At 42.3% G+C, this 10,750-nt stretch overlaps 3 non-coding genes across 3 annotated transcripts; 2 read left to right on the top strand and 1 right to left on the bottom strand.

Moving 5' to 3' along the window:
* Nucleotides 1-9,319: 9,319 nt before the first annotated feature.
* Nucleotides 9,320-9,392, bottom strand: TRNAV-AAC (transfer RNA valine (anticodon AAC)). The gene has a single exon. It is a non-coding gene; the product is annotated as a tRNA-Val (tRNA).
* A 129-nt stretch (nucleotides 9,393-9,521) lies between these two features.
* Nucleotides 9,522-9,612, top strand: TRNAY-GUA (transfer RNA tyrosine (anticodon GUA)). Its single transcript is given in 2 exon segments — nucleotides 9,522-9,558; nucleotides 9,577-9,612. It is a non-coding gene; the product is annotated as a tRNA-Tyr (tRNA).
* Nucleotides 9,613-10,090: 478 nt separating this feature from the next.
* Nucleotides 10,091-10,162, top strand: TRNAE-UUC (transfer RNA glutamic acid (anticodon UUC)). Its single transcript has one exon. It is a non-coding gene; the product is annotated as a tRNA-Glu (tRNA).
* The last annotated feature ends 588 nt before the right edge of the window (nucleotides 10,163-10,750 follow it).

Here is a 10,750-nt window from a genome sequence, read left to right as displayed (position 1 = left end):
GTAACCCTCTAGGACGATGACCCCATTTCTGTATAAACATCCGACTAACTCACGTTTGGGCAGAGAAGTGGGTTGGTTGTCGATAGGCAAGTCTAAAAGTCGAAGTTTCTCACTTAATTATAAGTAAATGACAGGAAAATGGAGGTATAACTCGAATGAGAAACAATAATATGGGGTAAGATGAGTTTATTCACAAAATATCCCCGAATCATATTAACATAAAAAGAAAATCAAATAATAAAAATGATAATAACATTATCTCAAAAATTGAAAAGAAATGGACATTAAACCGTTAATTATTCAAATACTTAAATCGTCTTCTTCTTCTTCTTCTTCTTCTTCTTCTTAATCTGTTTACCCTCCAGGGTCGGTTTTTCACTCGGACTCAGCGAAGGATCCCACCTCTACCGCCTCAAGGGCAGTGTCCTGGAGCTTCAGACTTTGGGTCGGGGGATACGACTGGGAGGAATGACCAGTACCTCGCCCAGGCGACCTCACCTGCTATGCTGAACAGGGGCCTTGTAGAGGGATGGGAAGATTGGATGGGACAGGCAAGGAAAAGGGAAGGAAGCGGCCGTGGCCTTAAGTTAGGTACCATCCCAGCATTTGCCTGGAGAAGTGGGAAACCACGGAAAACCACTTCCAGGATGGCTGAGGTGGGAATCGAGGCTGATTGGACCCCGTTCCAGCTCTCGTACCACTTTTCAAATTTCGTGGCAGAGCCGGGAATCGAACCCGGACCTCCGGGGGTGGCATCTAATCACACTAACCACTACACCACAGAGGCGGCAAATACTTAAATACAAAAGGAAAGTTCAAATACAGCATTAAATATTTGTGAACTTCAAAAATATTCATCACATGATTGTCCAAAGTTCATGTTCATAACAGTATACGTATGCGTATACAAATACGTATTCGATTCGCATGGAGTAACACGGTGTTAAGTATCACATTGATACGGATTTTAATTCCGGAGAATCGTCGCAAAGTTAACATAAAAAGAAAATTAAGACGCAATGGGACATGATTTCCCTACGCTATATTTACAATGAACACAACATAAGCAAAGTATCTCAAATATTTACATCGGAAAAAGAGAGGGAAATATTACATACTACACTGACTCGACGTGAAATGCGGTTCACCAAACGATCTAGTGACAACTAGATTGACCACCAATATTACTCAGCACTCGGGCTGTTTCCCATTAAACAACAAGACAACATATCAAAACAACATGTAATCGCACAAAACACCATCCTGTAAGAGAAAACATATTATTATCCTTTATTAAGCATATGGAAAACAATGGGCAACATTGCATTCTTCTGGCTGCATTTGCGCACCCAAAAGCGCGTTCATCCGTCATATATTTCCTGCTGTGCTGTGGGCTGAAAAGAAATGTTAGAACTCAATACTGCACTGAAGCTTAGTTACTGTTCGACCAGATTGTATCACGGAAATAACATCTCATTCACGGTGTCTATGTAAACACGGCTGATAAGTAAACCTGTAAGGCGATATCATACTTCCTCAACTGCACGGAAACTCACATACAATCGTGCTTCTTACTAGCATGCTACAATAATTTATCACACACATCAGACTCACTAGCCTGGCATCAATTTCCCGTCAATTCTGATTCTCAATATTCTCTCAGAATACAATTGCAGGGCCATATTCACTGCACATCATTCTTATCACTTCATAGACATGCAATCGGCCTGCATAATCAACTTCATAAATCAGCATGCATTAAAACCTCTTATATTTCTTACAATCTCATCAGCCTTTCCCATTATAAATCCAGGTTCGATTCCCATACAAATAATTGTGCGAAACAGTTTCCAACCTACATTGGAAGACTCCTTTCTCATTCAACGTTGCGATACAGCTCCACACATGTCAGCTCCTGAAATAACATGCGTCATGCAATCTAACTGTTACTAACTTTCTAAATGACCAAAATTAAATTGAAGTTACTTTCAACGTAGCAAGTGTTTAACTCGGAAAGAGGATGATCTTGTCAATCTAATCCTCCTATCTCTAATATACTGGAATATCGGAATAATACTAAGCTAATTATCATGCATATGACACAACAAAATAAATCCTAACAACTACCTCATTATCCCATCTAACTAATCGTAAAGTAAAATAAAAATATAGAAATCATGCATTCCTGTTTCATCCGTATTTACAGCATTACAAATGTAAAATAAACACATTCCGTCAGGCAAAATTTTACGTTAAAGAAAAACCCTACACTAAACTTCACTAGTATTTAAATATAATTCATATAATATGCCATCTAATTTAAAAACATGCGTCTTATCTTGGACGACTCTCTGGACATTGGCAACGGCTCACATCCTTGCCACGGTGGTGTTTTACTCCATGTTGATCACCGCTTTAACACATGGAAACACTCTTCTATCTTCTATGAGCGGCGCCATCTTCTTGATGAAGGTTCCTGTACACTGCAACACAGAAGACTTGAGGTGAATGTCTCTACACCGCTCGATTTGCACGTGCCGAACAAACCCTTGTTAGCTGTGAACTAAGCCAACATTACTGACAAATAAACACACTTAAAATTAATCAGTTAGGGTTTCTTTTATACAGTTAGTTAGAGCGGCTCGCGATTCGCTTCGAAAGTTCTTCGCGAAACGCGACCGACACAAAAATGCAATGCAGCTGAGCGTTTCTTCTTCACTTTCCAGTCTGCGGCTATTATTACCGTCTATTTATCTGGAGTAAAACTTTGCGCCATAATGAAATCGGCACTTTAGCACTGCACCAGTTAATTCGGTAAACTTCACGACTAAAAGCACTGTTTCTCCGTCGTAAAACCATACACTGTTATATATCTACCCACGTGGCAACATTCACGCACAAGTAGCAGAGCAATACCGAACAACGTTCACACCACGTCGGCTCCCACCATCAGAGTGATACTCACAAAGCTTGGGACGCTGGAGAAACTTGGCTAACGCCGTTGTAGCTATGGGATTCCCGCATGTTTAAAGGAGCAACCAATCAGCGTGCTTGCCATTCACAATGACATATATTAATTAAAACACACCATAAAACACACTCCAGATGATATAAAAATGGCTCAGATTACTTCTATAGCGTATTCCTTATTATATTATACTTTCCGAGCTGTAGAAATCCGTCAACTAACAGAACTGATTCCTTTATAGCGATGTCTTCTTCATGCAATTGTCCATGTTGGTTAACCTGGGATTTTACTTCCGCGCGATCCAGAATCCATATTTGCCACACCCACGCGTTCTAATTGGTAAATGTTCCTCTTGGCCAACATCTTCTACACGTGCCGAGATGTGCTAACTTCTGGTGACGCTAAGCCTTTCTCACGGACCCAAGGAAGCATCGCTCAATATCCAGCGACTTTATGTCTCCATGGACTTCCGGTCTCAACTATCCTGCGATCCACTAGTTTTACCATGCCTGACTGAAATTTATTTCAATAAAATTATATAATATGGCAAGTAATAATCTGAGTGTCTCCTATCGGCCGTCAGGATACGGCTCAGTAATATGCATTTTGCGATGTACCAGAGACTGAAATAGATAATTAAATGGAAAATAAGTACAAGCTTAATGAACGCATATGAAGCGCAGACCGTGTACCATTTGTGAGACATCTATCGGTAATGTTTTAGTACATCCCTGTTTAAAGAAAAATGAAACATTTGTGGAAAACCCGATATATTGTACTATAAATTGAATCAAAATATCAGTATCGACATACCGATAAATCGAAAGAAAAATATCGGTATTTCGTAACAAGCGATATATCGTTCCCAACCCTAGGCTTGTATAGGGCTACAGCGACTTTTGTTCCTTCTTTATTGTTTCTTTATTGTTATAACAGTGCGTTCCCGCTCGCCTAGCGCGTTGGCCGCGAATGCCCAATAACACACACACACATATGAAACTGCCATCTGACGGGCAATCCTGGGACTTGTAAATGCCGTGCGCATTTTCTGAGTACGCATCTCATTAGGCTACTTATATGATGGCAGCCAAACAGCATAATGCTGGTCTTCTGAGCCAAAGATGGCTGGAGCGTGAGACATTTGGTTGGCTATACCAAGACCAACTACAATTACATCAGACCGTAATCCAGGAAAAACATGGCGGACATCGGTGGGCGATATGAGAGGTTGAGGGTAATGTTATGCATGTTTATTCCGACTCACCTAAAGAAAAGATCACAAGTCGAACGTCATAAAATGCAACTCATTAACTCGAAATATGAATAATCAAACACCAACAGTAGCGTTATCGCGAATTGGAAGTCTAAATGTAATTTCAGAGGGGAAAATAACGAAGGGAGAATTATTGTATCAACGTCAGGTTGAAACAGACACAGAGTACTGTATAAAAATATTTCACATATGAATCGCCGGACAGCAAATACGATATATAGATGTCAACGAAGCATTATTATCCTTACATGAAATACTATGACACCACCATTAACTACAGCCCATTATTAAAACACGCAAACAAATTTCTCCAACAAAATTTCAACCCTCCAAAATCCACCTGTATTGTTGAGTAGGTACAAGCAATATTTGTGTGATACACTTGACCATCTAAAGCACTCGTCACCTTAAAACTCAGCAGAATTGATGGCATAATTGTATATTATATATAAAAAAGAACATAATCCTCATGTCCACTCACGGGAAATGGGGTTAGGTTTGGTTTACGCACGTTCATTGTAAAACGTTGAAAATTAATTACATCATTCTTGCACCACCGTTTAAGATTAATTTTGTCTCCAAATCATAAATCTTGGTCATGATTTTCCGGATCATTCTGGGACTTATTTAATTTTCTTTGTAGTAAGGTACGTTGGCTGATACGGCATCATTAGTTTAAACTTCGGAAGTTTGCGCGGCACTCGAATTAGATCACCTTCTATGGGTATATAATGTCTTCCCTAACAATACATTTGATTTCAAAAATGATAAAATGATTAATGCACAGAACATTATTAGGCCTATGATTCGGTTCGAAGTTTTCCTCACGAATGCTCTTAACCCAACTTTGCGTTAATACTAGGTATTTTGGAAACGGGAACACTGAAACTCTTACTTACATCCAGGCACACAACACATTAAACTATAAACATATTGCATAGGTAACTAAAAATGAAGAAAATATTTTCAGAGAACAACACGAGAATGAATATTAACTTAATCACTACCGATATTGTTGGAATAAATACCCCTTTGAGAACAAACAACTTCTTACGGCACTGGAAGAGGATCTATAACCTTCTTAAGACTAGAAATAAATATAATGTACGATTAATAATATTCAAATTTCCGTAAATATTTGGTAAAAACACGATTTTCACAAATCAAAACAAACGCATGCTAGCACTCCAGCAGCCGCCATTATGGACAGTTTCGATAGGTCGGTTAAGGTCTGAGATATTGTAGTTGGTCTTGGCTATACCAAATACAGTAGAGACAATACGCGACACTCAGCGAGATATCGACGGACAGCTATTAGAGCTCTCTCTAGCGGATTGAGCTGTAAACTACTGATTCTGTCATAAGAGCACGTGTATTTGTGTGTGAAGTTTTTGGTGTTATTTATGCGTTTTCAGTGAGTTGACATAACTAAATAGTAGCGTGTGTCATTCCTTGATATCTCTTCTCAACATCAGGGGAAAGGTATGTGCTGTGTTTGACTGCGGTAACTATGGAGTAGAGAAGAATGCGTGGTCTTTCTTCCATATCCCTCGTGACAAGAAAATGTAAGTGATATTGTTTTTGCATATATATTCTTCCAGTAACAAAGGAATTTTTATAGTACTTCATAATCTGACCTGCTCGACCCATATTTTAGCTGGCTTAAAATAAAATACGCATATTTCATTGTATAGTGCAGCAATTAACCTTCAATACCGATATGTTGTTGTAGGTGTGATCTGTGGGTTTGATTTTATTAAGGAAAATACATATGCATATGAGTGTGGCTGGTTGTGTTCCACGTTACCCCATTTGGAATGCCGTAATGCGTTGTCAAGCACTGAAGAAAATATGGGTTAGTTAAGAAATGTACATATTTTGTTGAAACAATATAATGATGTAAATTTGCTTTACCCTAATGTAATGGCATTATGGCAAGTATTGCTTATAGGGAAATTTGAATGTTTTTGAGGCTAAATTTATAGATTTTATTTCTGTTAGTAGGCTTCAAATTATAAGGAAAAGTGTCCAGCTTTTAAATGTAAATTCATTGAATTATGTGTGTAAAGAATGTGCCGATATTTTTGTTGACAAGTGTTTTGCTATGATGATACAATGCTTTTAAATGAGAAAAAAGAAAAATCTAGCCGTGAACGTTCAGGCAGGAATTGTAAAGCTAAAAAAGGAATGCATAAATGAAAGATCAAGCCCTTTCACAGCATCTTGATTATATGTCTAATTTCAGTCTTTAATTAATAACCTGTTCAATAATTCTTCATTCATTTATCCAGAATTGCTTTAGCAACTTTGAAGTTAATATTTTAGTAACTCTTTCTAGACTTTATTTATTTATCCATTTCCGTATATACATTTCCATTGATATTTGAATTTAGCGTAAATTATCAGGTCAAGCCACTAGGAGCGCCACTTGCGACTTGTCTCCCATTTTCATCATCATCATCTGTTTACCCTCCAGGTTCGGTTTTTCCCGCGGACTTAGCGAGGGATCCCACCTCTACCGCCTCAAGGGCAGTGTCCTGGAGCTTCAGACTCTTGGTCGGGGGATACAACTGGGGAGTATGACCAGTACCTCGCCCAGGCGGCCTCACCTGCTATGCTGAACAGGGGCCTTGTGGAGGGATGGGAAGATTGGAAGGGATAGGCAAGGAAGAGGGAAGGAAGCGGCCGTGGCCTTAAGTTAGGTACCATCCCGGCATTCGCCTGGAGGAGAAGTGGGAACCACGGAAAACCATTTCCAGGATGGCTGAGGTGGGAATAGAACCCACCTCTACTCAGTTGACCTCCCGAGGCTGAGTGGACCCCGTTCCAGCCCTCGTACCACTTTTCAAATTTCGTGGCAGAGCCGGGAATCAAACCCGGGCCTCCGGGGGTGGCAGCTAATTACGCTAACCACTACACCACAGAGGCGGACGTCTCCCATTTTAACGAGGCTAAATCCGGAAGTGTCGCGTATTGTCTCTACTGTATTTGGCTATACGACTCGGGAGGAGGACCAGTACCACGCCCAGGCGGCCTCACCTGCTATGCTGAATAGGGGCCTTGTGGAGGGATGGGAAGATTGGAGGGGACAGAGAAGGAAGCGGGAAATTATGGGAAACCACTTCCAGGATGGCTGAGGTGGGAATCGAATCCCCCTTTACTCAGTTAACCTCCCAAGGCTGAGTGTACCCCGTTCCAGTTCGTTCCAGATCGTTCTAGTCCGCATAACACTGTTCAAATGTCGTGGCAGAGCTGGAAATCGAACCTGGGCCTCCGGGGTGGCAGCTAATCCTTATTGCCACCCCTAAATACCCTCATATTTACAACCTCGTCAATTCCTGCAATTACAACAAATGAGGAAATATTGTATTTTAGAACGGGGCATGGTGGATTTGGAACGTACATGTCCTTCATGCTTGGAGGAATTAATCTTACCTAATCTAAATTATGTTCGATGTGGCTTAAATTAAATTCTTGGCTGAATGGTCAGAATACTGGTCTTCAGTTCAGAGTGCCTCGGGTTTGATTCCTGGCTCTACCACGAAATTTGAAAAACGTGCTACGAGGGCTGGAACGGGGTCCAGTTAGCAGAGGAGGGTTCTATTCCCACCTCAGCCATCCTTGATGTGGTTTTCCGTGGTTTCCACTTCTCCTCCAGGCGAATGTCGGGGTGATACTTAAGGCCATATTCGCTTCCTTCCCTCTTCTTTGTCTACCCCTTCCAATCTTCCCATTCCCCCACAAGGCCCCTGTTCAGCATAGCAGGTGAGGCCGCCTGGGCGAGGTACTGGTTCTCCTCCTCCCAAGTTGTTTTCCCCGAACCAAATTCTCACGTTCCAGGACACTGCCCTTAAGGCGGTAGAGGTGGGATTCCTGGCTGAGTCCGAGGGGAAAACCAACCCTGGAGGGTAAACTGATTAAGAAAGAATAATAATTAAATAGAGCATGTGGCATTTTTATTCTGGACTGAGGAGTAGCGAAGTCTCCGTGGTTCAGGCGGCAGCGTGTTGGCCTCTCATCCCTGTTTTCCGCGCTTCAAATCCCGGCCAGTCCATGTGAGATTTGTGCTGTAAAATCCTGGGGTGGAACAGGTTTTTCTACGGGTTTTTCCTGTCAGCATTCATTCCAGCAACACTCTCCAATATCATTTCATTTGTCAGTCATTAATCATTGTCCAGAGGAGTGGGACAGGCTTTGGCAGCCGGCACAATTCCTATCCTCGCCGCTAGATGGGGCTTTATTCATTTAATCCGTGACGTGGTCGAATAATTGGAAACAAGCTGTGGATTTTCACTTTTCACTCAGGAGTAAAACGGGGTTTACTTGATATGAGCTCTTAGTTACCGGTAGAAAGCGTACAGTCAGAGATGACGCTACTTACTGGTTGTCATGGTGACGGGAAATGATGACCCTAATTCCATATCGACTAGCCCGAACATACATTCACGTTAAAAAGCCAGGAAGAAGAAGTGTTTTGAATGTCAGGAGGATATTACAAGAAGTGTGTTCGGTACGAATGTAGGAAATAGGCGGATCATACAGGAGTGTCACGAGATATGATTTTCATTGGCTGGTCATTTATAAATAACGTTTCATAGATGTTCAGACGAAAAGATGAACGAAGATTCATTAGGCTTCATGTCTGTTTGCACTGCCCTTGAGGCGGTAGAGGTGGGATCTCTCAAAAACCAACCCGTGAGGATATACCGATTAAGAAAGAAGAAAAGTCTCTGTCCGCACTAAACCAACTCTATGAGATGAGGATTTAGTATATATTACGTTAAGACATATTTCAGTATCATTTGAACGAACTGTCAATACTATTAGCAGGGGAAAAAAAAGTGATCCCCGGCGGAGAATCGAACCACGGTCTCCCGCGTGACAGGCGGGGATACTGACCACTATACTACCGAGGACACGTGGTGTTTAGGTTATCTTCATGGATTTCAGATACAGTACGTGACATCCAAGAGGGAATTTAATTTTAGCAACTTCAGCGAATCAAAATTGAAGGTTCAGCAAGGCCTTATGTCGTTGAGCTGTAACATCTACTACCTTTTCTACAGTGTAAAAATAAGTGTTTCCGCCCGGGATCGAACCGGGGACCTTCCGCGTGTTAGGCGGATGTGATAACCACTACACCACGGAAACGCACGGTGCTAGCTGCTCACAGTTAATGTAGGTTTAATACCAGACGAAGCCCGTGAGCGATACCCTAACACCGTATTACATGATCATTCAGAGCGATAAGACCAAGGAGTGAGCGAAACTGCAACAGCTCCTCTGGTAGCTCAGTTGGTAGAGCGGTGGACTGTAGTTGGCAAAGATATCAGACATCCATAGGTCGCTGGTTCAAATCCGGCCCGGAGGAATATTTTAAGTTCAGGGACACCGCACCGTAGAACTATTTCCTCGTAATCGTTGGAAGGGATAGACAATAAAGAGGGAAGGAAGCGGCCGTGGCCTAGATTTAGGTACCGTCCCGGCATTTCGTGGCAGAGCCGGGAATCGAACCCAGGCCTCCCGGAGTGGCAGCTAACCACACTAACCACTACGCCGCAAAGGCGGACGCTGTAACAGTGTTCAGAGGGAAAAAGTTGAATTTAATCCGCTCAAAGATACATATACTGTTCCTTTATGAAGGGATATTCTCTGAAACAACTGGAAAGAAGCTTAGTACAGTACTTAATAGTTCCCCTTGTTCGGTGAGTATGGTGATGTTACAAGAAAGAGAACGCTTTAAAAAACTAAAGATTGCTCATAGTCACTTAAGTGTGCGTGTTGTGTTGTAGAGCGCGTCTCGAATGTAACCATTCAACTTGACAGCGGATGGCCATTATGTACGTAGGTCCGGTATGGTCTAGTGGCTAGGATACCTGGCTTTCACCCAGGAGGCTCGGGTTCGATTCCCGGTACCGGAAGTTTTTATTCCTGTGTTGGAATGGAATAAGATGAAGTCCAAAATTCTAAGCAACAAGGTTCACCAACAATAAGTTCTACTTCCGTAGTAAAGTACTCTTTAAGTCAGCATTCGGCGACTTCCATACGAGAGTAAAGTATCCTTTCAGATACTCCTGGACTAAATTACTCATCATCATCATCATCATCTGTTTACCCTCCAGGTTCGGCTTTTCCCTCGGACTCAGCGAGGGATCCCACCTCTACCGACTCTTGGTCGGGGGATACAACTGGGGAGTATGACCAGTACCTCGCCCAGGCGGCCTCACCTGCTGCTATGGTGAACAGGGGCCTTGTAGGGGGATGGGAAGATTGGAAGGGATAGGCAAGGATGAGGGAAGGAAGGCCGTGGCCTTAAGTTAGGTACCATCCCGGCATTCGCCTGGAGGTGAAGTGGGAAACCACGGAAAACCACTTCGAGGATGGCTGAGGCGGGAATCGAACCCACCTCTACTCAGTTGACCTCCCGAGGCTGAGTGGACCCCGTTCCAGCCCTCGTACCACTTTTCAAATTTCGTGGCAGAGCCGGGAATCGAACCCGGACCTCCGGG

Source organism: Anabrus simplex, chromosome 8, assembly GCF_040414725.1.
Source record: "Anabrus simplex isolate iqAnaSimp1 chromosome 8, ASM4041472v1, whole genome shotgun sequence".
Taxonomy (NCBI): Eukaryota; Metazoa; Arthropoda; class Insecta; order Orthoptera; family Tettigoniidae; genus Anabrus; species Anabrus simplex.
The sequence above is the reverse complement of the archived record's forward strand: the minus strand, read 5'-3'. Positions and strand labels throughout refer to the sequence as shown.